The sequence below is a fragment of the Falco peregrinus genome, chromosome 2 (assembly GCF_023634155.1).
Source record: "Falco peregrinus isolate bFalPer1 chromosome 2, bFalPer1.pri, whole genome shotgun sequence".
Lineage (NCBI taxonomy): Eukaryota > Metazoa > Chordata > Aves > Falconiformes > Falconidae > Falco > Falco peregrinus.
Window position 1 is genome coordinate 71,393,896 of NC_073722.1, and position 24,795 is coordinate 71,418,690.

A 24,795-nucleotide genomic window follows, 5' to 3' on the forward strand; every position below is an offset into this window, starting at 1 on the left:
TTTAGCTGTCGTACTGCTTGACACCATTTCCCTTCCAAGCTCTCATGTTCTACACGTGGGATGCTGACATCCCTCTTTTTTGTTTTGTGCTGTCCTCCTTAGCAATCGGAGACCATCAATTCAGGTTACAGTGTTGAGAAGTGAGGGAGAGTGTGCTGCAATAAAGAGCAATGACTTCCCCCCCCCTACCCACCCCCCCACCCCCTTACCTTTCCAGGCACAGTAGAGTTCTTCCCAAGCCTTTCGGGAACATCGGCACGTCCTTCTGGGTGTCCTCTTGGCAGGCTGCTGCTTACAGCACAGACCAGAGTGTTGTTTAATCCTGTGCAAGAAACCAAAGGGTACAGTCTTTCCTACAATAAACACGTGCAGTTAACTTGGCAGGTGATCTCCAAGGAGAGTCTGTGCTGGAAGGATGGAAAAGGGAGGTATCGGACCTGAAGTTTGTAGGCCCTGATACAGGGCTGATGGAACGGTGTGTAAACCCTGGGTAAACCTGGCATACTTGGGTAGGTGGCAGAGGGCCGTAAGCAGCCTGTTAGGGAGGACGGTGTGACCAGCCGCTACCTCAACAGTAATGGTGCTCCAGGTACGACCTGGAGAGTGGGCAGGTGGGGTGAAGCCCACTCCCTGAGCGGTGCCAATCAGGAGAAAAGTGTCGTTTGTCCGTGTGTCTTCAGAAGAGGCTTGTGGTTTTCAATGAGAGCCGCGGCATTTAATGAAGGATTGGAACCCTCCTTTCTTAGCCAGGCTCAAAGGGATTTCTTAACGAGCCGCTGTTTTTCTGGTGGAATACCAGTCCAACTGGGTTTCACATGGCAAAGCAGCAGTGCTGCGAAGTAGCTGGTGGAGGATTTTCAGCACCTTGATTCTGTTCACATACTAAGCCGAAAGCAGTGACAGCCGAAACAGTTACTTGTTGTCTTGGTGCAAGAGTAGTAGTTGCACCTTGTAAAGAGTTTAGTGCGGCTAAGCTGAGGTTATTGCTTGCTGAGGACAGGTAAGGCTGCTCAGTCGATTGAAATGAAGGCAGCAGCTTTCTCTGTGGAAATGCTCCTCTTAGAAATGGGAAACGGCAGCAGTGGGTATTTTGGAACAAAATGGTGGTTACGCTCACATTTCTCTCTGTGCGTGCCAGGGCAGTTGTCCTGGCTCTCTGTGTGGTCTCTCGGGAAGTCTTACCTGGTATGTGGCGGACCATCCGAGGATGGGGGATGTTCCTGGAGTGATGGTAGTAGTTTTCGCCTGAGCAGCTAAGCTGCGAGTCACGCCAGTTGTTCTTCCCCATGTCGTGGCTCAAGTGAGGTTCACACGTTGACTCAGAATCGGTCTTTGTTGTGTGAACTTGCTGGCCCTCGTGTGCAGCGTCTTTGTTCAGGGCAGGCTGGCTCTTCCGCCGGTGGGCTGAGGCCAAACGCTGGGGGTGAAGTGGAGAACAAGTGAGAACAGCAAAGGAGACGTCCAGGCCTTCTTGGTTTCTGCCTTTCCTAAGGGTTGTGCGCGCAGGGAGGCAGCCCCCTGTCTCTTAATAGTTGCTATCTGTTGTAGAGTTTGGATTGCGAGGTTGAATAACAGACTAGTAGCTGTTATTACCGTTATCCTGTGGGGTTTTTTTTCCCTTTCCGGTAGTAGCAGTCCCTAATGTTCCCAGTCGTCTTTGCCTCTGGCACTTGCCTGGCACACTCGGTACTGTAACGTCTAAGACTGGGAACATCCCAAGACAGTTGGTTTGTTGAAGGCACCTGGCAAATGTCACACGTGGGGGATGAGCTAATCTGATCTCTTCTGTGATGATCCAGGCTCTAGTTCAACAAATACTCGCTGAGGCACCTGGCTTGGGTGCAAGCGCATCCCCAGTGGAGTGATGGATCTTAGCGTACGGGGGGAGTGGCCCGTGAGCCAGCGAAACCCCCTGGGAGGGCAGAGACCTTCCAGGAGCCAGCAGCTCCCACGAGAGCAGCTGAAGAGGTGTGGGCAGGGCCAGGGGTCCTGGAAGCTGCTCCTCACTCCCACAACATTCAGCCCTGGGGAGCGCTGCGACCGGGGCGGGCAAACAGGAGGCTTTGCAGGGTGGCCGTTTGGGTGGGAGGGCACCTCTTTCAGGGGGAGACATTGCGCTGGCCAAAGGTGAGAGACTTGAGGTACACACAAGCCAGCAACTGGGCATTGTTCTGTGGTCATCTGCACAGGTCAAGGACCATGCAGTGGTGGAGCTAAAGATCCTTAGGGCAGCGAGGAGGGTGCACAGCAAGCTCGCCCCCCTGGGATAGCTAACTGAAGTTTTCATGTGAGAGGGTTCTCTTCTTCACTAAAAACTTTCATGGATTTTCTTTGGGAATTGAAACTGTCTTGTGAAAGAGAAGTCTAGAATCTCACTAGTTATTTAGCAACCTCTTTGTATTATATACAATAATTCCTGGTACAATATGTTTGGGGGATTTTAGGGGTGTTATTCTACCCAAATAGCAACTTACGACATGCCTAATATTGAGATTGGTAAAATTAAATGACAACCAAGGATGTTTGGGTTTTACCCAGTATGGTGCACCAGAATGGTGCTACCAGCCGGCACTGTCATTTTTATATTGTAGATAAAATGACACCCCAAACGTTGATTATCATTGCAGCATGCCATAGCATAGCAGTCCACGAGCTTGTGGCCTTGAGGCACAACAATTTCAGGACATTGCACCTGCGGGTGACTGCTACTCATGTAACTTGTTGTTGGTTTTGTGGGTTTTGCAAGCCATCTTGGGCACAAGAGGAAGATAAAAACTGTGTCTCTGAGGTCAACAATAAATCAGATTTAGAGTTTCTCGTTGTGCTTTTAAGGCCTTTTGCAGAGGCATGGGGCACGCTCTCTGTCTTTGTGTCCTCACCAGGAGTGGGACTAGTGTCCGTAAGAGCTGGAGAAAAGGAGAAAATGGAAGAAGCACGGGCAGATATTTTTTATGCTTGGAGGGCAAAAAGAGGGGCACGTGTGTCGTGTGGGTCTCTTTGTCGTTACAGGTAATGTTTGGGTAACGTAGAGTCTGCGATGCTGTTGAACATTGTCAAGAGAAGGCGTCTGATAGCAGAAGCTCTAAGAAAGGGTTCAGGTAGCTGCTGGCTCCTGATGCCTAGGATGCCTATGGAGAGGTACTACTGCTGGTGCTACAAGATGATGACCTATCTAGAAGGAGAAAGGAAACGTGGATGGAGTCGGGTGAAGGGCAGTAGTGTTAGTTGCCAAAGTTGTGTGATCTGTGAGGTTTGGATACCGTAGGGTTCCCTCGTTCAGCTCAGCCTGTTGACTTCAGTGGAAGGTGAAAGGATGAGTATTATTAAGGCATCCGATTCTGCCAGTACTTCTGGCATTTTGCCTTGACACGCTTTCCTTTCCCCACAGGTGATCCCTGTTTTTTTCACTAGAGTGCTATAAAAATATTAAGGTGCTTTTTTCTCTTTTAAAAGGAGTAGCTCTTTTGGGTGTGTATTTTGTTGCCTTAAGAAAAGCATTTGCCAAGAGTTAGTTGGCGTTGAAACTGAACAAAGAAGCCATCTACTGTAGCACTCCTGATTTACCTTAATCTCCCGATCCACATCGCAGAGGTCAGAACTCCCCTGGACGCGAGCATGGTCGCGCGAGCTGACGGATGGGGAGGAACGCTGGGTGAGAGGCGTGTCCTGGAGTCCCACTCTGTGTGCAGGTTGTGCAGAGGCTTGGAATTGTTTCTGCAGAAGCTTTCCAAAAGAGAAAGCAACGTGTAAAGGAGTGGCTTGACTCCATTTCTGCAGCGCTTAAAGGCAGTGTGAAACGTAGGGCTAACACTAGTCCCCAGCAAGGGAGTGCAGCAGAAAACACATCTGAAACTGTCGCTCGCTTGGACAGGAACACCTGTAGGTTAACTGCTTTAGGTTAACTGTTACAGCTTCTACTACACATTGCCGAGATTGCAGTACATATCTACGGCAAATGCGTAACACTGGAGGAGAATGAGAGTGATGCTGGGTAACTACTGGTGGAAGTCAGGTGAGGAAGCCATTAAGTCTGCAGCTTGGGGCTAAAGAGTTATGGCAGCAGGAATCCTTTACTGGAATTTATGAGCACAGCTGCAAAGTTGGATCTGAACCTCAGTGTGTTGCTTCTAGAGAACGGTGTCAGCCCAAGTAGAACTGCTGGCAGTAAGTAATCTAAAGAAGCTTTGTGTGTGAGGGGAGGAGGCTTTCTCCTGGGCTTGCTTGTTGTATAGCATGATGTTTTCTCCCCGGCACTACCAAAGCAGAGTAGCGTTAAATATCTGAACACGATACGGTTATGGTTTAGCTGTCGTACTGCTTGACACCATTTCCCTTCCAAGCTCTCATATTCTACATGTGGGATGCTGACATCCCTCTTTTTTGTTTTGCGCTGTCCTCCTTAGCAATCGGAGACCATCAATTCAGGTTACAGTGTTGAGAAGTGAGAGAGAATGTGCCGCAGTAAAGAGCCAAGTCTTTTCCTTCCCATTACCTTTCCAGGCACAGTAGAGTTCTTCCCAAGCCTTTCGGGAACATCGGCACGTCCTTCTGGGTGTCCTCTTGGCAGGCTGCTGCTTACAGCACAGACCAGAGTGTTGTTTAATCCTGTGCAAGAAACCAAAGGATACAGTCTTTCCTACAATAAACACGCGCAGTTAACTTGGCAGGTGATCTCCAAGGAGAGTCTGTGCTGGAAGGATGGAAAAGGGAGGTATCGGACCTGAAGTTTGTAGGCCCTGATACAGGGCTGATGGAACGGTGTGTAAACCCTGGGTAAACCTGGCATACTTGGGTAGGTGGCAGAGGGCCGTAAGCAGCCTGTTAGGGAGGACGGTGTGACCAGCCGCTACCTCAACAGTAATGGTGCTCCAGGTACGACCTGGAGAGTGGGCAGGTGGGGTGAAGCCCACTCCCTGAGCGGTGCCAATAAGAAGAAAAGTGTCGATTGTTCATGTGTCTTCAGAACAGGCTTGTGGTTTTCAATGAGAGCCGCGGCATTTAATGAAGGATTGGAACCCTCCTTTCTTAGCCAGGCTCAAAGGGATTTCTTAAGGATCCACTGTTTTTCTGGTGGAATACCAGTCCAACTGGGTTTCACATGGCAAAGCAGCAGTGCTGCGAAGTAGCTGGTGGAGGATTTTCAGCACCTTGATTCTGTTCACATGCTAAGCCGAAAGTAGTGACAGCCGAAACAGTTACTTGTTGTCTTGGTGCAAGAGTAGTAGTTGCACCTTGTAAAGAGTTTAGTGCGGCTAAGCTGAGGTTATTGCTTGCTGAGGACAGGTAAGGCTGCTCAGTCGATTGAAATGAAGGCAGCAGCTTTCTCTGCGGAAATGCTCCTCTTAGAAATGGGAAACGGCAGCAGTGGGTATTTTGGAACAAAATGGTGGTTACGCTCACATTTCTCTCTGAGCGTGCCAGGGCAGTTGTCCTGGCTCTCTGTGTGGTCTCTCAGCAAGTCTTACCTGGTATGTGGCGGACCATCCGAGGATGGGGGATGTTCCTGGAGTGATGGTTGTAGTTTTCGCCTGAGCAGCTAAGCTGCAAGTCACACCGGTTGTTCTTCCCCATGTCGTGGCTCAAGTGAGGTTCACACGTTGACTCAGAATCGGTCTTTGTTGTGTGAACTTGCTGGCCCTCGTGTGCAGCGTCTTTGTTCAGGGCAGGCTGGCTCTTCCGCCGGTGGGCTGAGGCCAAACGCTGGGGGTGAAGTGGAGAACAAGTGAGAACAGCAAAGGAGACGTCCAGGCCTTCTTGGTTTCTGCCTTTCCTAAGGGTTGTGTGCGCAGGGAGGCAGCCTCCTCTTTATATCTCTTTCTAGTTGCTATCTGTTGTAGAGTTTGGGTTGAGAGGTTGAATAACAGACTAGTAGCTGTTATTACCATTATCCTGTGGGGTTTGTATCCCTTTCCGGTAGTAGCAGTCCCTAATGTTCCCAGTCGTCTTTGCCTCTGGCACTTGCCTGGCACACTCGGTACTGTAACGTCTAAGACTGGGAACATCCCAAGACAGTTGGTTTGTTGAAGGCACCTGGCAAATGTCACACGTGGGGGATGAGCTAATCTGATCTCTTCTGTGATGATCCAGGCTCTAGTTCAACAAATACTCGCTGAGGCACCTGGCTTGGGTGCAAGCGCATCCCCAGTGGAGTGATGGATCTTAGCGTACGGGGGGAGTGGCCCGTAAGCCAGCGAAACCCCCTGGGAGGGCAGAGACCTTCCAGGAGCCAGCAGCTCCCACGAGAGCAGCTGAAGAGGTGTGGGCAGGGCCAGGGGTCCTGGAAGCTGCTCCTCACTCCCACAACATTCAGCCCTGGGGAGCGCTGCGACCGGGGCGGGCAAACAGGAGGCTTTGCAGGGTGGCCGTTTGGGTGGGAGGGCACCTCTTTCAGGGGGAGACATTGCGCTGGCCAAAGGTGAGAGACTTGAGGTACACACAAGCCAGCAACTGGGCATTGTTCTGTGGTCATCTGCACAGGTCAAGGACCATGCAGTGGTGGAGCTAAAGATCCTTAGGGCAGCGAGGAGGGTGCACAGCAAGCTCGCCCCCCTGGGATAGCTAACTGAAGTTTTCATGTGAGAGGGTTCTCTTCTTCACTAAAAACTTTCATGGATTTTCTTTGGGAATTGAAACTGTCTTGTGAAAGAGAAGTCTAGAATCTCACTAGTTATTTAGCAACCTCTTTGTATGATATACAATAATTCCTGGTACAATATGTTTGGGGGATTTTAGGGGTGTTATTCTACCCAAATAGCAACTTACGACATGCCTAATATTGAGATTGGTAAAATTAAATGACAACCAAGGATGTTTGGGTTTTACCCAGTATGGTGCACCAGAATGGTGCTACCAGCCGGCACTGTCATTTTTATATTGTAGATAAAATGACACCCCAAACGTTGATTATCATTGCAGCATGCCATAGCATAGCAGTCCACGAGCTTGTGGCCTTGAGGCACAACAATTTCAGGACATTGCACCTGCGGGTGACTGCTACTCATGTAACTTGTTGTTGGTTTTGTGGGTTTTGCAAGCCATCTTGGGCACAAGAGGAAGATAAAAACTGTGTCTCTGAGGTCAACAATAAATCAGATTTAGAGTTTCTCGTTGTGCTTTTAAGGCCTTTTGCAGAGGCATGGGGCACGCTCTCTGTCTTTGTGTCCTCACCAGGAGTGGGACTAGTGTCCGTAAGAGCTGGAGAAAAGGAGAAAATGGAAGAAGCACGGGCAGATATTTTTTATGCTTGGAGGGCAAAAAGAGGGGCACGTGTGTCGTGTGGGTCTCTTTGTCGTTACAGGTAATGTTTGGGTAACGTAGAGTCTGCGATGCTGTTGAACATTGTCAAGAGAAGGCGTCTGATAGCAGAAGCTCTAAGAAAGGGTTCAGGTAGCTGCTGGCTCCTGATGCCTAGGATGCCTATGGAGAGGTACTACTGCTGGTGCTACAAGATGATGACCTATCTAGAAGGAGAAAGGAAACGTGGATGGAGTCGGGTGAAGGGCAGTAGTGTTAGTTGCCAAAGTTGTGTGATCTGTGAGGTTTGGATACCGTAGGGTTCCCTCGTTCAGCTCAGCCTGTTGACTTCAGTGGAAGGTGAAAGGATGAGTATTATTAAGGCATCCGATTCTGCCAGTACTTCTGGCATTTTGCCTTGACACGCTTTCCTTTCCCCACAGGTGATCCCTGTTTTTTTCACTAGAGTGCTATAAAAATATTAAGGTGCTTTTTTCTCTTTTAAAAGGAGTAGCTCTTTTGGGTGTGTATTTTGTTGCCTTAAGAAAAGCATTTGCCAAGAGTTAGTTGGCGTTGAAACTGAACAAAGAAGCCATCTACTGTAGCACTCCTGATTTACCTTAATTTCCCGATCCACATCGCAGAGGTCAGAACTCCCCTGGACGCGAGCACGGTCGCGCGAGCTGACGGATGGGGAGGAACGCTGGGTGAGAGGCGTGTCCTGGAGTCCCACTCTGTGTGCAGGTTGTGCAGAGGCTTGGAATTGTTTCTGCAGAAGCTTTTCCAAAAGAGAAAGCAACGTGTAAAGGAGTGGCTTGACTCCATTTCTGCAGCGCTTAAAGGCAGTGTGAAACGTAGGGCTAACACTAGTCCCCAGCAAGGGAGTGCAGCAGAAAACACATCTGAAACTGTCGCTCGCTTGGACAGGAACACCTGTAGGTTAACTGCATTAGGTTAACTGTTACAGCTTCTACTACACATTGCCGAGATTGCAGTACATATCTACGGCAAATGCGTAACGCTGGAGGAGAATGAGAGTGATGCCGGGTAACTACTGGTGGAAGTCAGGTGAGGAAGCCATTAAGCCTGCAGCTTGGGGCTAAAGAGTTATGGCAGCAGGAATCCTTTACTGGAATTTATGAGCACAGCTGCAAAGTTGGATCTGAACCTCAGTGTGTTGCTTCTAGAGAACGGTGTCAGCCCAAGTAGAACTGCTGGAAGTAAGTAATCTAAAGAAGCTTTGTGTGTGAGGGGAGGAGGCTTTCTCCTGGGCTTGCTTGTTGTATAGCATGATGTTTTCTCCCCGGCACTACCAAAGCAGAGTAGCGTTAAATATCTGAACACGATACGGTTATGGTTTAGCTGTCGTACTGCTTGACACCATTTCCCTTCCAAGCTCTCATATTCTACATGTGGGATGCTGACATCCCTCTTTTTTGTTTTGCGCTGTCCTCCTTAGCAATCGGAGACCATCAATTCAGGTTACAGTGTTGAGAAGTGAGGGAGAATGTGCCGCAGTAAAGAGCCAGTCTTTTCCTTCCCATTACCTTTCCAGGCACAGTAGAGTTCTTCCCAAGCCTTTCGGGAACATCGGCACGTCCTTCTGGGTGTCCTCTTGGCAGGCTGCTGCTTACAGCACAGACCAGAGTGTTGTTTAATCCTGTGCAAGAAACCAAAGGATACAGTCTTTCCTACAATAAACACGCGCAGTTAACTTGGCAGGTGATCTCCAAGGAGAGTCTGTGCTGGAAGGATGGAAAAGGGAGGTATCGGACCTGAAGTTTGTAGGCCCTGATACAGGGCTGATGGAACGGTGTGTAAACCCTGGGTAAACCTGGCATACTTGGGTAGGTGGCAGAGGGCCGTAAGCAGCCTGTTAGGGAGGACGGTGTGACCAGCCGCTACCTCAACAGTAATGGTGCTCCAGGTAAGACCTGGAGAGTGGGCAGGTGGGGTGAAGCCCACTCCCTGAGTGGTGCCAATCAGGAGAAAAGTGTCTTTTTTCCGTGTGTCTTCAGAAGAGGCTTGTGGTTTTCAATGAGAGCCGCGGCATTTAATGAAGGATTGGAACCCTCCTTTCTTAGCCAGGCTCAAAGGGATTTCTTAACGAGCCGCTGTTTTTCTGGTGGAATACCAGTCCAACTGGGTTTCACATGCAAAGCAGCAGTGCTGCGAAGTAGCTGGTGGAGGATTTTCAGCACCTTGATTCTGTTCACATACTAAGCCGAAAGCAGTGACAGCCGAAACAGTTACTTGTTGTCTTGGTGCAAGAGTAGTAGTTGCACCTTGTAAAGAGTTTAGTGCGGCTAAGCTGAGGTTATTGCTTGCTGAGGACAGGTAAGGCTGCTCAGTCGATTGAAATGAAGGCAGCAGCTTTCTCTGCGGAAATGCTCCTCTTAGAAATGGGAAACGGCAGCAGTGGGTATTTTGGAACAAAATGGTGGTTACGCTCACATTTCTCTCTGAGCGTGCCAGGGCAGTTGTCCTGGCTCTCTGTGTGGTCTCTCAGCAAGTCTTACCTGGTATGTGGCGGACCATCCGAGGATGGGGGATGTTCCTGGAGTGATGGTAGTAGTTTTCGCCTGAGCAGCTAAGCTGCGAGTCACGCCAGTTGTTCTTCCCCATGTCGTGGCTCAAGTGAGGTTCACACGTTGACTCAGAATCGGTCTTTGTTGCGTGAACTTGCTGGCCCTCGTGTGCAGCGTCTTTGTTCAGGGCAGGCTGGCTCTTCCGCCGGTGGGCTGAGGCCAAACGCTGGGGGTGAAGTGGAGAACAAGTGAGAACAGCAAAGGAGACGTCCAGGCCTTCTTGGTTTCTGCCTTTCCTAAGGGTTGTGTGCGCAGGGAGGCAGCCCCCCTCTTTATATCTCTTTCTAGTTGCTATCTGTTGTAGAGTTTGGGTTGAGAGGTTGAATAACAGACTAGTAGCTGTTATTACCGTTATCCTGTGGGGTTTGTATCCCTTTCCGGTAGTAGCAGTCCCTAATGTTCCCAGTCGTCTTTGCCTCTGGCACTTGCCTGGCACACTCGGTACTGTAATGTCTAAGACTGGGAACATCCCAAGACGTTTTTTTTAAGGCACCTGGCAAATGTTACATGGGGTGTGAGCTAATGTGTTCTATTGTGATCTAGTCACGAGGTCATCAAACACTTGCCGTGGCAACCGCATTCCACAGTATAGTGGTGGGTCACAGCTTGGAGGTGGGGGTGGGGGGGGGTGGTCCGTGAGCAGGGGAAACCCCCTGGGAGAAATAAAACCTGTTTCTCTAACTCTTATTTATATCCAAGCTCAGCTGTGGGTCAATCTGTGGTAGCAGCAATTAGAAGTGAAGGTGCAGAGGGCACCTTCCCCACTGAAATTCAAAAGTTAATTTGGGATAATGCAACTACATTTGAAAAAGAATTCAATCTTGGTGGTATCTAGTCAATTTTACTTACATTGCTGATTAAATTATTAAATTGTTCTTATCTCGACCCTCGACTTTGAACATTCCTTTCCAATTCTCCTCCCCACCCCTCTGGGTGGTGGGCAGTCAACAAGCAGCTGTGTGGTGCTTGGTTGCCGGCTGGGATTAAACCCCAACATTTTGGTACATCATAAAACAAAAACCCCAGCTTCAGCCACCCAAACCACACAAATGAGCACATCACAAATAGCTCTGCTCGACTATCTACTTACTGTGGACCTGTAAGCGTGTAAATGACCAGTATCCTAGTTATGGCACAGAGGCAAGAGGTGAGCATGCCACCACTCTGTGAGGGTAAGAGGAACTGACTGTCATCTTGGGGTGGAGGGTGGTGATGTGCTCCCCCTGTCGCCAGTCGTCCCCCCCCCCCCCCCCCCCCCGCATTCTAACCTGTGTTGCATCACAATGCTCAAGTGATGACCACCAGTGGTGGCGGTGACGGGCGGCTCTGGTCCTGGCTCACAGTGCGTTCCGGGAGACAGATAAGAGCCCGACAGCCAAGGGCTAGTTTGAACAACGTGCCCACCTGGCAGTGCTGGCCACGGTCTGACTCAGGCCAAGCCTGGAAGAGGCTGACTTCTGTAGGCGGTGTGCAGATGTGACTGTGAGGTAATTCTCTGACTCTGTTAATCTTGGACGGCCCAGGGCCCGTTGAGCTCTGCCGTGCAGCACCAGCTGGCACAGCTCTCGCCTTGAGTAGGGATGCCTCTCTAGGCTATATGCAGCATTTTATCTCTGTTTTGCTTGTTTCTGAAGGGAAAACCTTCATTTGGGAACGCTGAGCACCGTATGAAAAGACCTGAGGCTTGAAATCCACAGCAAAGGCACGTAGTGCTGACCTGCACCCAGTTCCTCGCAGCAGGATGTTGTGCCAGGAGAGGGCAAGAACGTGGGCAGCAACGGGGCCTGCGCCTGTGGGTGTTGATGGAGCCAGCGGCTCGGGCGATCACAAGTCGAGCAGGGTGTTGCACGTGGTAAGAGAGGCGCATCCTCTCGCAGCACGTCTTGCTGACCTACTGAATTGTGTTTTCCCATCAGCACGGTCGGCACATTGTCCTTGTTTCACTGTTCACTGAAAGCCATTCCCACAGGTTACCGAGGAGCTGGACTGTAAAGCCAAGGAATCGGGAGCAGGTACAGCCACAGGCAGACAGAGTATGGTTCTTAAGTAGCTTGCACAATGGCATAATTTACTGTCTCCGCTGGGCTCTTGTGAGCGTCAGCAAAGGGATTCAGCAAAGCCTTCAGATTCTCACTGTGTCCCTGCCGCTGAGACTTCAAGAGCCACTGTCCCCTGTTCTCTTTGCAGCTGCAGTGCCACTGGGAGCAGTGGGTTTGGAGGGCAGGCTCCCAGGGAGGTGGGAAGAGGGGAGAGCTTCCAGCCAGGGCTCCGCCGTGGGTGGGATGCGACAAGGGTGGGGAAGAGTGTGACAAGGGAATCGGGGAGGCAGAAGCCCTGCAAAGAGCCAGGTTTCTGCAGGTGGGTGGTTTGTTTTCATTCTAGCGCTTTGGCTGATTAAGGGCGGGACTCTGAGCTGAGAGGCTTGGCTAAAAGGCCAGAGCAGTGCACCTGCAGGAGCACATCACAAGACTGGCTCCCAGTGTGCTGGGAGGGCTTGGGTTATCGGCAACCTGACTGCTTTGCAGCTGAGCGTCTCCTTGGTGCGCGAAGTCAGTGGTGGCAAGATTCAAAATGGGCATGTCTGTAGGAGAAGGCCTCAAGGGCAAGAGTCCAAGTACTGATAGCCTGATGAATAGAGACTCGTTAGAACTTGTAGGGCACAAGCCCTGGGAACAAAGGAACAAGCTAACTGCAGACCCCTGAGCCGTTACAGCTGAGGAGGCAACCAGACGGACAGAGAAACGAGTAGCCAGATAAGGGAACGGAGAGCGCCGATATGTACCTTTGTTAATCAAGAAAGCCGCCCATAAGGAAACCCCCTAATTTTGGAATAGAAATTGTTGCTATGTCAAGGTAAACTAGTAAGTTCCTATTGTTTTAACGGTGTGCCTTAAATATCAACCAATCAGTGTTTTTTACGCTTAAGATTTAAGCAATCAGTGTGTAATATGTAGAAGGTAGAAACGTATATAATTGTAAGACAATCACTAATAAACCGACAACTTGCTTGCATCAAGCTGCGTCCCGTCTCTTCATTCGCCGCACATGTCGGTCTTTTCACTCCCTTTTTTTGAGGCTCTGCAAATGAGAACAGAGCGCTACGGTGAGCTACTAAAGAAAGAAGACCTACATCTGTCTGTCTTCAGATTCCCCAGATGTTCTCAGTGAGCTGGGTGAGAAGAAAGCCTATGGGACTGGAGGACTGCTGGGTCACAATCACCACAAGGTAAACTGTGGGGTCTGTTTCCTTACAGGGCCTTTTTTTTTCCTTTCTTTTTTTTTTTTCTATTTGTCCCTCCTTGCACCTTATTTGATGTTACTCTGTTGATGTGGTTTTGACTTGATCTAGTCGTTATGGTATGGAGTGTTGGCACAGCTGGAAAGGGTCTTTTTTGCTCAACTTGGACACAGGATTTGCCAGGTCTAAAGAAGCAAACAACATTTGTTTATCCTTTGCTCTTCCTCTGAAAAACTACCTGGTTCCTGTGATGTGCGTAACTTTGTACTTAAGCAGAAACTTGCCTTTAAAAGAGGCTGTGGCTGATGCTTCCTAGTTCCGCAGCTGCATGCCCAGATTCTATTTATGGTCCTTTTGGCTGTATGTCACAGTGTGCCATATATGCAAAGTAACACAGCACTTTATTTGGCGAGCTTTCATTTTGCGTGAGCTTGTCTTCCCTTGCCCTTCTCAAACATTTTCAGATCACGGCTGAAAGGCTCTTAACGCGGAGACACTTCGTAAGGCAAGGATTATACTAGAGCAGTGTTTTGCTTAAGGTTTCTGGGCAGGAAAGAAACACAACCCCCCCACCACCAAAAGCAGAGGTGCCTTTACTAGCTGTCCCAAAGGCTGTTGTATATTGTAACCCTGATAGCTTACAAGCTGAGCCTAAAAGACAGCTTTCAGGGCAGTAAGGCATGAGTAAGGTGGAGAGAATCAAGCTGCCTCTCCAGTCTCCTGTTCTAAATTTTGTGTAGGTGAGGAGAAGGACATTTGCACCGAGGTTTTTGTGTTTTGCTGTGAGTACATCCACCGCGCTGCTTAGTGTAACTGCACCATTGCTCGCCCTTTCTCTTTTGATTAACTCTGGCCTCGGTGCAGCAGTGGAAGCAAGCCGAGGACGGTACGGGGCTCAGCAGAGGAGACTGCAGGGCGTGCCCTGTCCCTGGGGAGCTTCTTGTGACAGGTGTGAATTTGGGAAGTCCTGTAGAAGGAGAAAGTCCTTCCAAGCGGCCTTGTCAGGCTTTGAAGCGCCTTAATGAAACCGGCCGTCTGGTGGTGGGAGACTGGTGGCGTCAGTAACAGGGCAACTTGCTTGTTGCTTTTTGCTTATTTACTTAGAATCCTCCTCTCTTGGGATTGACTCTCCATGCATTTCCACGGGCAGTTCGGTGCCTGCATTGCCATGTTAAAAAGGCATGAGGGAGACGGGTATGTGTGAAATACTTGATGCCAGGAAACTGACACGGTGTAAGAGGAGACTTTTCTTTTTTCCTTGACTCGACCTGGAACTATCAAGCTTGGATGATCTGAGATCCATGTAAAACACTGTGTTGCAAAGCACAGCTGCAGGTGTAGCTGGGAGAGTGTGTTTCCTTCTGTTCAGGTTTGTATGCCAAGGCTAATGCTTTGTAACGTACGCTACAAGACGGTGTTGCTTCATTCCAGCCTGCAGTGGAGGCTGCCGGCTGTTCCCACTGCCGCCTTGTGTCCTTGCACAAGACTGTTGCTGCTATCGCAGCCCATCCAAGGAGCCTCTGTTCTCCTGTGGAAGCCACTGTGTTTCCATCAGTTCTGTTTTCACTATGCAGATAAAGGAAGTTCCAAGGCAAGGGAGAGGAAACGTGCTCCTTACACTCCTCTTGTCTCTTCAGCCGGCATTTTTGCCACAGGTGCTTTCTGCAGTAACAGCGATAGTGATACAGTCCTTGGAGAGCTCATGCCTTCACAGTACATTTCAGGTGAATAGCCTGCTTAGTGAAATGGCCAGCTCTTCAGTATCAGCGTCCCAGGGAGCAGCTGGCTGTCCCGTCAGCCTGGGTGCAGGAAGCCTCTAGTAAATGTGACAGTTTTCTGTAACTTGGCTCTCGGCGAGTATGAGATCCATGCTGCTCCCCCGTTTCTGAATGCCTGCCTAATTCTCTGTCAGGCTTTTTTTCCCTCCAGGGCTCCTTTGAACCTTTCTCGTATGCTGTCGCTCGGCACTGAGGCTGCTTGTGCTGCGGGCGTTCTTTGAAGTCAGCATTCTCCGGTGGTGTCAGCACTATTCCTGTAGCCCCAAGCCAGACGAGCCACCCGTCTGTCCCACATTTGTCATCCAGGTCTGGCTTACTCGCCAGCCAGAGGGCCTCCTGCAGCCTTGCCTGCTGCTGCCGAGCCACAGTCTGTGTTGAGTGGGTTTTTGGATAGCCTGGGGTTGTTCTAGGCAAGAATCTGCCAGTGAGGTTTGTATGTAATGCTGTCTGGGGTTATTGTCACTTAGGGAAAGTTTTAGGAGCTGAAACAGGAGGAGGAGGAGGAGGAGGAGGAGATGGCTGTTAGAGTCAGCATCCTAGAAACGGCAAGAAGGGGTCATGGAGTTGGAGACTAATAAGGATTTTTGCCACAAGCGCAGGTGGAAAAATAAGAGGAAGACAATGACGGCAGGTTTCAGGAAGACTTTGGGCTGCGCTTATGTTAGGGAGGGGACCAAGTCCTTGTCAAGGTGCATCCACAGCAATATTCCTGTCAAACGAATGTGGGAAAGCATTAGTGCCTGTATAAAGGGCAGTGGTGAGAGCTGCAGTAGTGGGGGGCCGTTCCTCTCTGTCCCCGAGGGCAATTAATTCAAAGTGGAGCCGCTGCAGGAAAGCGCTGCGGTAGTAACTGGGGGCTCACAGTGTGCTTGGCTTTAGGCTGCGGCTGTAGCAGACTTGCCTTGTGCGCTTCTGCTTGTGCTTCACCAGATTTAGCCTGAAGATGCTGCAAGCGAATGCATGAGAAGCTCTGTAAGGATGGATGTGGGAGGTGGTGCTATCAGCAGTTCTTTCACCTCCTTGTTGAAGAGCTGGTGGTCTTTCTTGATGTTGCAGTGTTTGAGATCATCCTGGCGTACCTGGAGAAGAAAGACTGGAAGGACGCCTCGTCAGTGTCTTGCCACAGCGGAAAGGGGCTGTTGCGTTGGGAGAGGCCGATGATTCGTCCAAGCGTGCTCTGTCTGGAAAAGAAGATGGAGACGATGACTCGGACAGCGACTAGGCTTCACAATGAGACGATGGGAAAGATGGGACACGTAGTCCGTGGGATGAAGTTTGGACGTGAAGTGGTTCCGCTCCAAAGACCATCTGCTGCCCTTGTGACACCGGATTGTCCCAATGCTCGATAGTTCCGTAGCTGGCCCAGAGCTGTTCCTGGACATGAAGGGCAAAGATAAATGTGGGTTTTTTACCCTGAAGCTTCCGTATTAATAGCTTATTTTTGTAAAAAATAAAGTAATGGCAAATGTAGAATTTATTTTGTTTCCCAAGGAAGCGATTGCATTCCTTTTTTTTTTTTTTTACAATTCTTTTAAATGTGACTTTTTCTACATACCAAGTTGGGCACGTTACCCAAGAGCATTAGTAGATGCTATTTGAATGGATGCCGCCTTCTCTGTTCCTGCCCTAAGTTTTCTTGAAAGCGGTGAATGGTGACCTCACAACCTGTTCCGCTAGTGCCGTTGCCAAGTGTGCATGAACACTCGGCACAAACAAGCAGAAATTCTAATTTTCCTGAGCTCCTCAACAGACAATCACCAGCAACCAAACTGCCTTCATCAGCTGAGCCACGCTGACTTGTATACCATGCGCAGATAGCTGGGGTCGGTAGATGAGCTACGAGCGTGGGGTTACGCCAATGCTTTAGACTTCAGCTTGAGCAGGATGGACGTCTGCGCAAGCGCGAATCACGTGCCTTGGTTGGCACATGGTGCGCATGGAGTTGAGGCGTCACGATCGCTTTTGGTTACTTCTCGGTCCTCCTAGCAAAATTGATCACGGAGCCTCAGAACAGTACCAGGAGACAGGAGCTCTCTCTTTCAAGTCACTTACTGAGTTTCAGTAGGTCTGATTTATGACATGATCCTGCGTGCATTGTTTTCTCTGTCAAATATTTTTCCTTTACAAAAAGAGGCATAGTCTCAGTTTTGGCTGGATGTTCTGGTTCCACTCATTTCTAACTGACTGAAGTGCTCTTGCAAAGGACGGAAACGGAGACCGTGGAAGCGTGGCTTCGCTTCAGGCTTGTGAGCCTGCCCCATCCCTTTCTCCTGTAGGGACTAGCCAGGTAACTGCAGCTTCTGAGCAAGTACAGCTTCCGCGCGGGTCAGCTGAAGAGCGTAAGAAGACGTCATCGTAACTGTTGTTCTGAGCTGAGCTGGAATCAGGGGGCTGACCCAGGCATGGCTTGGCTTGTATCCATTTTCATTCCTCCCTCTGTTGTTACTGCTTTCAAACGGAGAGTAGAAGTGGGATCCCCACAGGCCTGTAAAGTGTTGGCAACCAACAGGTTGTGGCTTTCTACAGTCGGTGCGTTTCTGTCTGTTCTTTTTGAATAGCCGTAGAAAAGCCTGTTCTGTTAGAAGGGTGGCTAGTGGCTCAAGTAATGTGGGCTTTTTTGTTAGGCTTTACAGAAATGTGATTGCTTTTGTTCCCGAAACGAGATCAGCTTTTTCACGAGAGCATTGCTGCTCTTATTTCTGTAACAAGAAGTGCAGCGTGAGTATGCCCACCGTCTATTACACTGATTCTCTGATGTAAACGTGCCAAGCAATGCAATTACAAGGAGCTACATCGTTACAGCTGAGGTTCTGCGCGTTAATGCACATAGCACCTATTAAACCTGATCTAAGGCTCTTCAGCCTCTCTAAGGTTTCCTTAAGATGGTTTCGTACACGTGCCTCATCTCCTCAGGCTTGAGAGTGCACGAGCAGGTGGCACAGACAAACTGGGGACTTTGGAGACTTTCTGAGTGGGTCCGAAAGCCTCTTACGGCATTACGCAGCCTGTCCTGCATCGTTGCCAGTGAAATGAGGCCAACGCACCCGCGCCGTGCGCATGCACGTATTTTCAGATCAAGCTGTTGCAAATCTGAAGCTTACCTGCCTGTGGAGAAAGAGAAGGAAAAGGTGCTCTGCGGTATGTTGCTCTTAGCACCGGGAGCCTTCCAGCTCGGCAGCATCACAGCAGCTTGGGGACTGGCTGTGCGGCCTCTTTGTACACATTGCTTGTCTCAGTCGCCCGCTCTTCCTGTCCTCTCGCTGGCGCCTTAGCCAGGAGTTGGGGCATTGCTGCTGTTTCCCTTTGCTCTCTCTTTGTGCTAAGCTCGTCAGGTGATACTAGGCTGAAGTTCATGCCTGTGGTCATGCGTCGTCTCTCCCGGATGCTGTCCTCGGGATGTGTTAACTGGCGAGATAGAACAGCAAGCGAGAGTAGACTGGGGTTTCGATGGGCTCAGCCCTCTGGCTGCTGCTGCCGTTCTCAGCCTTTCAGCGTCCTACAGTTCTGCAGCCACCTAGAAGAGGCTGTTCTTGGCGGGCCTGGACTCACACCGATGTGCGCACTGACCCTTTTCTAAATGCTTCAGGTGCCTGGCTGTTCATCAGTGTATTCACCAGCTGTAGACACGATCCTAAGAGAGTAAAGTGGTGATTTGCTTTCAGGCAGCCGGTTGCGGCTATGTGAAGCGACGTGTTCAAGAAGCCCCAAAGGGCCCATTCTTGCAGTGAGTCCAGTGTGAAGTTACTGTTGAAAACAGCCAAATTAGTTGCAGCACATGAAAATTGCCCCAGCGTCAGGTCAAATGCGAGACGCTGAAACCTTTGGCTTTGGACGTTTGTGAGAGGTTCTGAGAGAACAGCTTGTAAAAGCAAGCGTGCTTGTGCGATTTGTGACCCCTCCAGCGCTTGCCATGGTGCTGCAACTCCTCCTGAGAGAGCAGGGAGGCAGTCCTCCTGTCTCACCAGCGTCTTTTTGCAGCATGAAAGCGGAGGCTGGTAGGCTGGCCATGGACCGACACGCCTGGGAAAAAGCATGCTGAGCGGTCTTGGCCTTGTGCTGTATTTTGCTTGGGTCCTGATATACGTGCCGCCACGTACTTCACATGCTGTGTCCTGTGTCTTTGTTTAATGCCCGAGTGTCTGTGGCTGCCTCTGTGAAGAAGGTCGCGGACTCGCCAGGTAGTACGTCCTACCTCTGCAGCAGTGGTCAGCTGGTTGAGAAGTCAGGGGGCCAGCAATGCGTATTGGGGGACATTTGAGTGATTCAGTATTTTTAATCTCATCTTACTTTGTTGCAGGGAACACCTGTTAGATATTTTTTCTTGTCTTCTCTTGTAGAAGGAGAGTGGGTGTGCGCTGGGGAAGTCGGTTACCCTGGTGTGAATTGTAGAATCCAGGTGTGCGACATGACTGACTTTCTTGCGAGGACACTGTTAGTGCGTTTCTTCTGGCTTCCTGTCGTTCTCAGATAGAATTGAAGTGTTCCTTTACTTAACTACAGCGAGTAAGTTACAGAGCTGGTAATAGTCAGTGTTATTCTAATGCATTTTATTCTACTTCTTGACTGCTTCATGACATTGTTTGGAACGGCTGCACAGGTAGCTGAGTTTAGCGCTCTGTGTTTGTTTTTGTTTTTCAGGAGGCTCTGAAAACTTGGCCATATTCAGTCATCACGATCCAGTGCATAACTCCTGCTTACTTCTGCGTTCGCTGTGCACTCCAAAGAGTTCACGTATTTCTCGAGTGGGCCAGCTCTGCAGTGATAAGATTACGTCTCGGGAGAAGGATAGAAAGAAGTACTTGCAGAAGAAGCTTAGTTTGCAAGCTGAGGACTTCACGGAGCATTTAGCAATAGTTGACATGGATGTGTGACTGTTGAAGTCAGGCTACTACCCGAACCTTCTCAGTAACAGCAGACACATCCTAAAGACTAGAGACTCCCAGCTTTTTGGGGTAGGGACAAGCAATAGTTCAGAAGCTGGGACATCTAATTTTATCAGAGGACACAGAAACGTCGCTGCCTCACAGAGCAGCCTTGAGAGTTACTCTGCCGCTGCTGCACCCTGACGTGATTGTAAGAATCTGCTTCAGCTTCTCGTGCTAGTGAATCCAGGCCTCTAATAAGGCAGGCAGGTGGGATCAAGGATAACGTAACACAAACAGCTTTAATGCTTATCTTGAGTCACACGTTGAACATAACCTTGTTCTTCTCTTTATTACTAGGATGGGTGAAGTGCCCTTGAGAGAGCTTTGTTGTCAGACGTCTAGCAAATACAGTCACGGGTGCTTTGGAAAGGGAAATGGGTGAGAAGGTGCAATTGATTGTAACTATCCTTGCAAACTATTGCCCTTCTGGCTCTTACCACGTTTGTTCCATGACCTGTCAGCTTCAAAGTTCATGGAGGGAATGCAACCGTGCTGTTGAAAGACTACATTAATGTGGTTGCTTTAGTTTTGGTTCTGTTCAGTAGTGATCCTGTGAGGCCTCTGCGATGTAATTAAGGTTTTCAGGCTCAGCTGCTGCAGCATGGTGCTGAGGGACAGCTGGTAGGAAACACTCAGGACAGAGATTTGAATGGGATTAAGACAGTCATGAGTACAGCCCAAAAGCATGTGGTCAAGTTCAAGTGTGGCCCGTTCAACAAGTCATTACCACAGCCCTGTCAGTGTGTGGTCACTTAACCCTGCTGTCTGGTTTCCAGCTGACTTTGTAGTGTTTACACCTAAGACACCAGGGAAGTTGCAAAGCACTGCCAGCTCCTGTCCTGCTAGAAGCTCCGTCCCCATTTACTGCAGACGGCAGACTCCTACTCTTGTGCAGCTGTACAGAAATTGCATATCTCGGAAAATGTTCCCCATTTACATGGCTTTGTGCGAATGAGTTTCTGCCTCTGTGGTCTGAGTTGGCAGGCAGACCTGAGTAATGCCCACTCTGTGTGACTGGCCTTTGGCCAGCCATTCATAAAAACTCTGTTTCCTGAATGTGCGGCCACACGTTCCTTCAGCCTTACCAGCCTGCTCCGCTGGGGGCTCTAGCACAGCTGGGCACGTGCAGCAGTGAGTGAGCAGCACGAGAAAGCCGAGCTGAGGTAGGCCACCGGGTCTTGGCATACTCCTCTCCTGCAGCGGGAGATGGGAATGGAGGTGGTAGTTGTGACTATAGTAGGCATGATTTGAAGGCAGGGGCCCTTGGAAAGAGAACACTGAGCTCTGCGCTGAGCTAAGCTCCTCCTTCTTTAACGCTGTGCTGCCAGGGTTTCTCTCCTTCCCCGCAAACGGCCAGATGCCTTGAGTGAGCTTGTCTGCACCGAATCATCTGAGTCTGGAAAACAGATGGGAGTAGGGTTGACTTGTCACCTTGTCTTGTTTTTGTGAGATTTAATTGGCAGAGGTATCTTTTAGATGGGTAAGCCCCAGTTCTTCCGCTTTCACAGTCCACTCACAGGGCCTGAAAAAGGGCCAGATGCATTTCTGTCCTTGTTGGCTGTATTTCAACAGCTCGAGGTTTGCACGGTGCATTGGAAGGCTGGTTTTGGTCTCATCCTGTCTCGTCCGTGTCTCCCCCCTCCGCATTGGATGCTACAGTGTGTGCTGCTTCTCTGCCAGTCGTGAGAGCTGTGAAAGCAAATTCCAGCTTGCTGTGAGGCAGACGACTGCAGTCATTGTGCAGGCCACATGTGGCAAGTCCAGGGTCTTTCTTTTTCTTTTTTTTTTTTTCTTTTCTTCCCCAGTGCCTAGGGCTTGGTGTGCATCTCTGCAGACAGGGTGTGCGTGCCCCTCTTCCTACCCCAGTATGTCTGTGACTGCAGAGCCAAGCCTACACACAAGAGCTCTTTGTGCAGGCCTGGCTGAGTCACGCAAACAGATGACCCTGATGCCAAAAGGCGTTGCCTCTGTCCCTCTTTTCATTTAGCTCGCGTCTCATGTACCTGTGCAGCATGGTTGGGTTGAATGACTTGAGGACAAAATACAATGAACATCAAATTGTTTTATTAGGAAGTCTGAACGCCTGTCTTTATAATCTAAGTGCTCAGGTCACATATTTCTGTATGTGAAGGTGGCTGGGAGATGCTTCAGCGGCTGTGAATAGGGGAGGCCTCCGCTGGAAAAGGGATATCCGTGGTTTGGGGGCGGCCGTGGTACAGGTGAGATTTCTGGTAGAGTGTGAGGGCAGGACGGCCTCTTGTTTCCACCACACTTTCTCAGCTGTAGCTCTTCCCTGGGAAGAGCATGTCTGCTTGCGCTGGACCTCTCTTTCTCAGCGTTGCGGACAAAAGATGTTCTTTCTCCCTTTCTGGAAAACATTTTGGAAAAGCAAGCTGTATATTACGAGGCTAGGCTTAGGATGCTGTTAGGCTCGTTTGGCTTTGTTCGGTACGCAGCTGAGAGTATAGAAGCACATCTGCTCTTTGGCAAAGAAGCCTCACTGGGCACCGCTGTCGAAAAGCAGAGGTGCTTGCTTTGGAGGTTTCCTCTTCCTCCTTCTAGTTCTTAGGTAAGATTCCTCTTCACCCTCTCCTCCAGCTGAGTTCCAAGCAATAGTAAATGCTGGCAGCGTCAGAGCTGGCATGAGTGGCTTTGTTAAAATGATCACGTACGCTGGGACTGGCTTGTGTTGCCTCCGTGTGCTTCAGAAGGGGCACAAAGAGGTGACGGTGGCGTTCCTTGGCAGCGCCAGTATGTTTGGCTTGCCCTGACTGGGTAGAGGGTGCAAGAGTGGGCTTTGGTAGCTGGAAAGGTCTGAGGAGGCCTGACGTAGCCTGCAGAGAGTGAGGGCGAGATGTTAGCAGAGGGCGAATGCCAGAGTTTGTTGGCAGAGGGAGTTTCAGCTTGCGTGTGACTTACAGGAGCAGACCTCAGAATGTCACAGGCTCACGGAACGGCTGGGGTTGGAAGGGACCTGTGCAGGCCATGTCGTGCAACCCCCTGCTAAAGCCGGTTTGCCTCGAGCGGGTTGCACAGGGTCGCGTCCAGGTGGGGTTTGAGTATCTCCAGGGAAGGAGGCTGCACAGCCTCTCTGGGCAGCCTGTGCCAGGGCTCCGACAGCCTCCAAGTGAAGGTGTTTTCCCTCACACTCGGATGGAATTTCCTGTGTTTCAGTTGGCGCCCGTCGCCCCTTGTCCTGACGCTGGGCACCACTGAAAAGAGCCTGGCCCCATCCTCTTGACACTTGCCCTAAAGATATTTATGTGCACTGAGGAGATGCCCTCTCACTCTTCCCCAGGCTACACAGGCCCAGCTCTGTCAGCCTGTCCTCGTAAGGGAGATAGTCCAGTGCCCTGATGGTCTTTGTAGGTATAAACCGTGCACCGCAATGTAAAAGGAGGTTGCTCTCCAAGGGGTTTCCAGTGCTGCTAAAACTTGGTACTTGTCTCAAACTTGTATCAAATGTGATACACGTGTAACTACACTTGTATCAAATTGCCTGGCGTGGCTTGTACTTAGGAGCATTTTTGTCGAAGGCTGGCCATGATCAACTGCAATCACAAAGTTACCTTTTTCACAGGAGGAGAACCCAAAAATTTCTGGTTGTGGGGTTTAGCTTATCCCTCATTGTGGCAACCTCCCTGCAGGTTTTACGTGGCCGGAGTCATTTCCCCGTCTAGGCTTCTCCGATGTGGAGGGAGAGGCTTCAGCAGAGTCGGGCTGTTGATGTTCTCTGCTGCACCTTCCTCAGATTTCAGCACGTCTTTCTCAGTCAGTTCTCAATCCACCAGACTGAACACAAAGTCTTTCTCTGAAACGTGAAGGTAGCAGAAATTTTGTTCAAATTCCCACTTGCTGCTGATCTGGATGTTTGGGGGTGAATTCAGGAGTTCCCTTACCACGTTTTCAAAGGGCTTAAAGACACGAGAGAGACATTTTGTTTGCTTTCTGCCCGCCCCCAGCCGCCCAGAGCCCCAGTGGGAGAGCGCGTTTTTCCGCCCCGCACCAAACCGGAGAGCGCTGAGGTGTGAGTGACTGCTTTCTGTCTGCTGTCACCTGACTGCTCAGCGCAGCCACAGCTGGGCCCAGCGCACTTTGCTGGTCCCAATTCCTTCCACCTCGGCAACGCCACTCAGCTCAGGTCGATGAGAATTTCAGGGTTTGATGTGAATGTACAAGAGCGCGTGCTTCTCAGAAAGGGATGCAGGTGTGTATCTTTGTTACCTTGTTTACTTGCCCTTGCAAACCATTCTTGGATCTTGGTAAGGGAGTCTGTCTCCAAAAGTTGGCTGATTTTATCCAGCACCTAGAAGACGTACGGGATAGTGACCATGAAAGAAGAGAAGCTGATTCATGACAGTTTTTGCATGTGTTTCCATTTAGCCCTAGCTGTGTGAGTGTGGGCTTTATGGCCTAGCCCAAGGTGTCCCATCAGGTTTGCCACAGTGTGAGCAAAGGACGCCAGCCTGCAAAAGGTGATGTTGCATGAGCGCCGTGTACCCGGCACTTCAGAGACACCGCAAGGAAACGCTAAGAGTGTTTACTACGCGGAAAGCCCCTTGCATATGTCATGCCAGATTGACAGGCTGCTTTTTAGAGAACAAGTTTCAGCTGTGTCGTTCCACCAGTGATTGCCCATAGCAACTTCCAGGTAGGGGAGAGCAACTAAGGAGTAAATGCTAAATACGAAAGCCAGTAGGCTCCCCACGGGGGTGGTGGCGGTGGGAAATCTGGCCATTGAAGTCCCACACCATCCTCAAGAGAACTAAGAACGCATACCGTGATAGGAATCCATGTACGGTAGCCCTCATGTCTTTACCTTTTTTCCTGATCTGTGTCACCGAGGTCAGAACTCCCCTGGACGCGAGCACGGTCCGCGCGAGCTGACAGATGGGGAGGAACGCTGGGTGAGAGGCGTGTCCTGGAGTCCCACTCTGTGTGCAGGTTGTGCAGAGGCTTGGAATCGTTTCTGCAGAAGCTTTCCAAAAGAGAAAAGCAACGTGTAAAGGAGTGGCTTGACTCCATTTCTGCAG

At 50.1% G+C, this 24,795-nt stretch overlaps 1 long non-coding RNA gene across 1 annotated transcript; it reads left to right on the plus strand.

Annotated features, from left to right (window-relative positions):
• Nucleotides 1–10,449: 10,449 nt before the first annotated feature.
• LOC129783905 (uncharacterized) lies at nucleotides 10,450–23,025 on the plus strand. The gene is made up of 3 exons (XR_008745995.1): nucleotides 10,450–13,047; nucleotides 15,894–17,124; nucleotides 19,476–23,025. It is a non-coding gene; the product is annotated as an uncharacterized LOC129783905 (long non-coding RNA).
• Nucleotides 23,026–24,795: the final 1,770 nt, after the last annotated feature.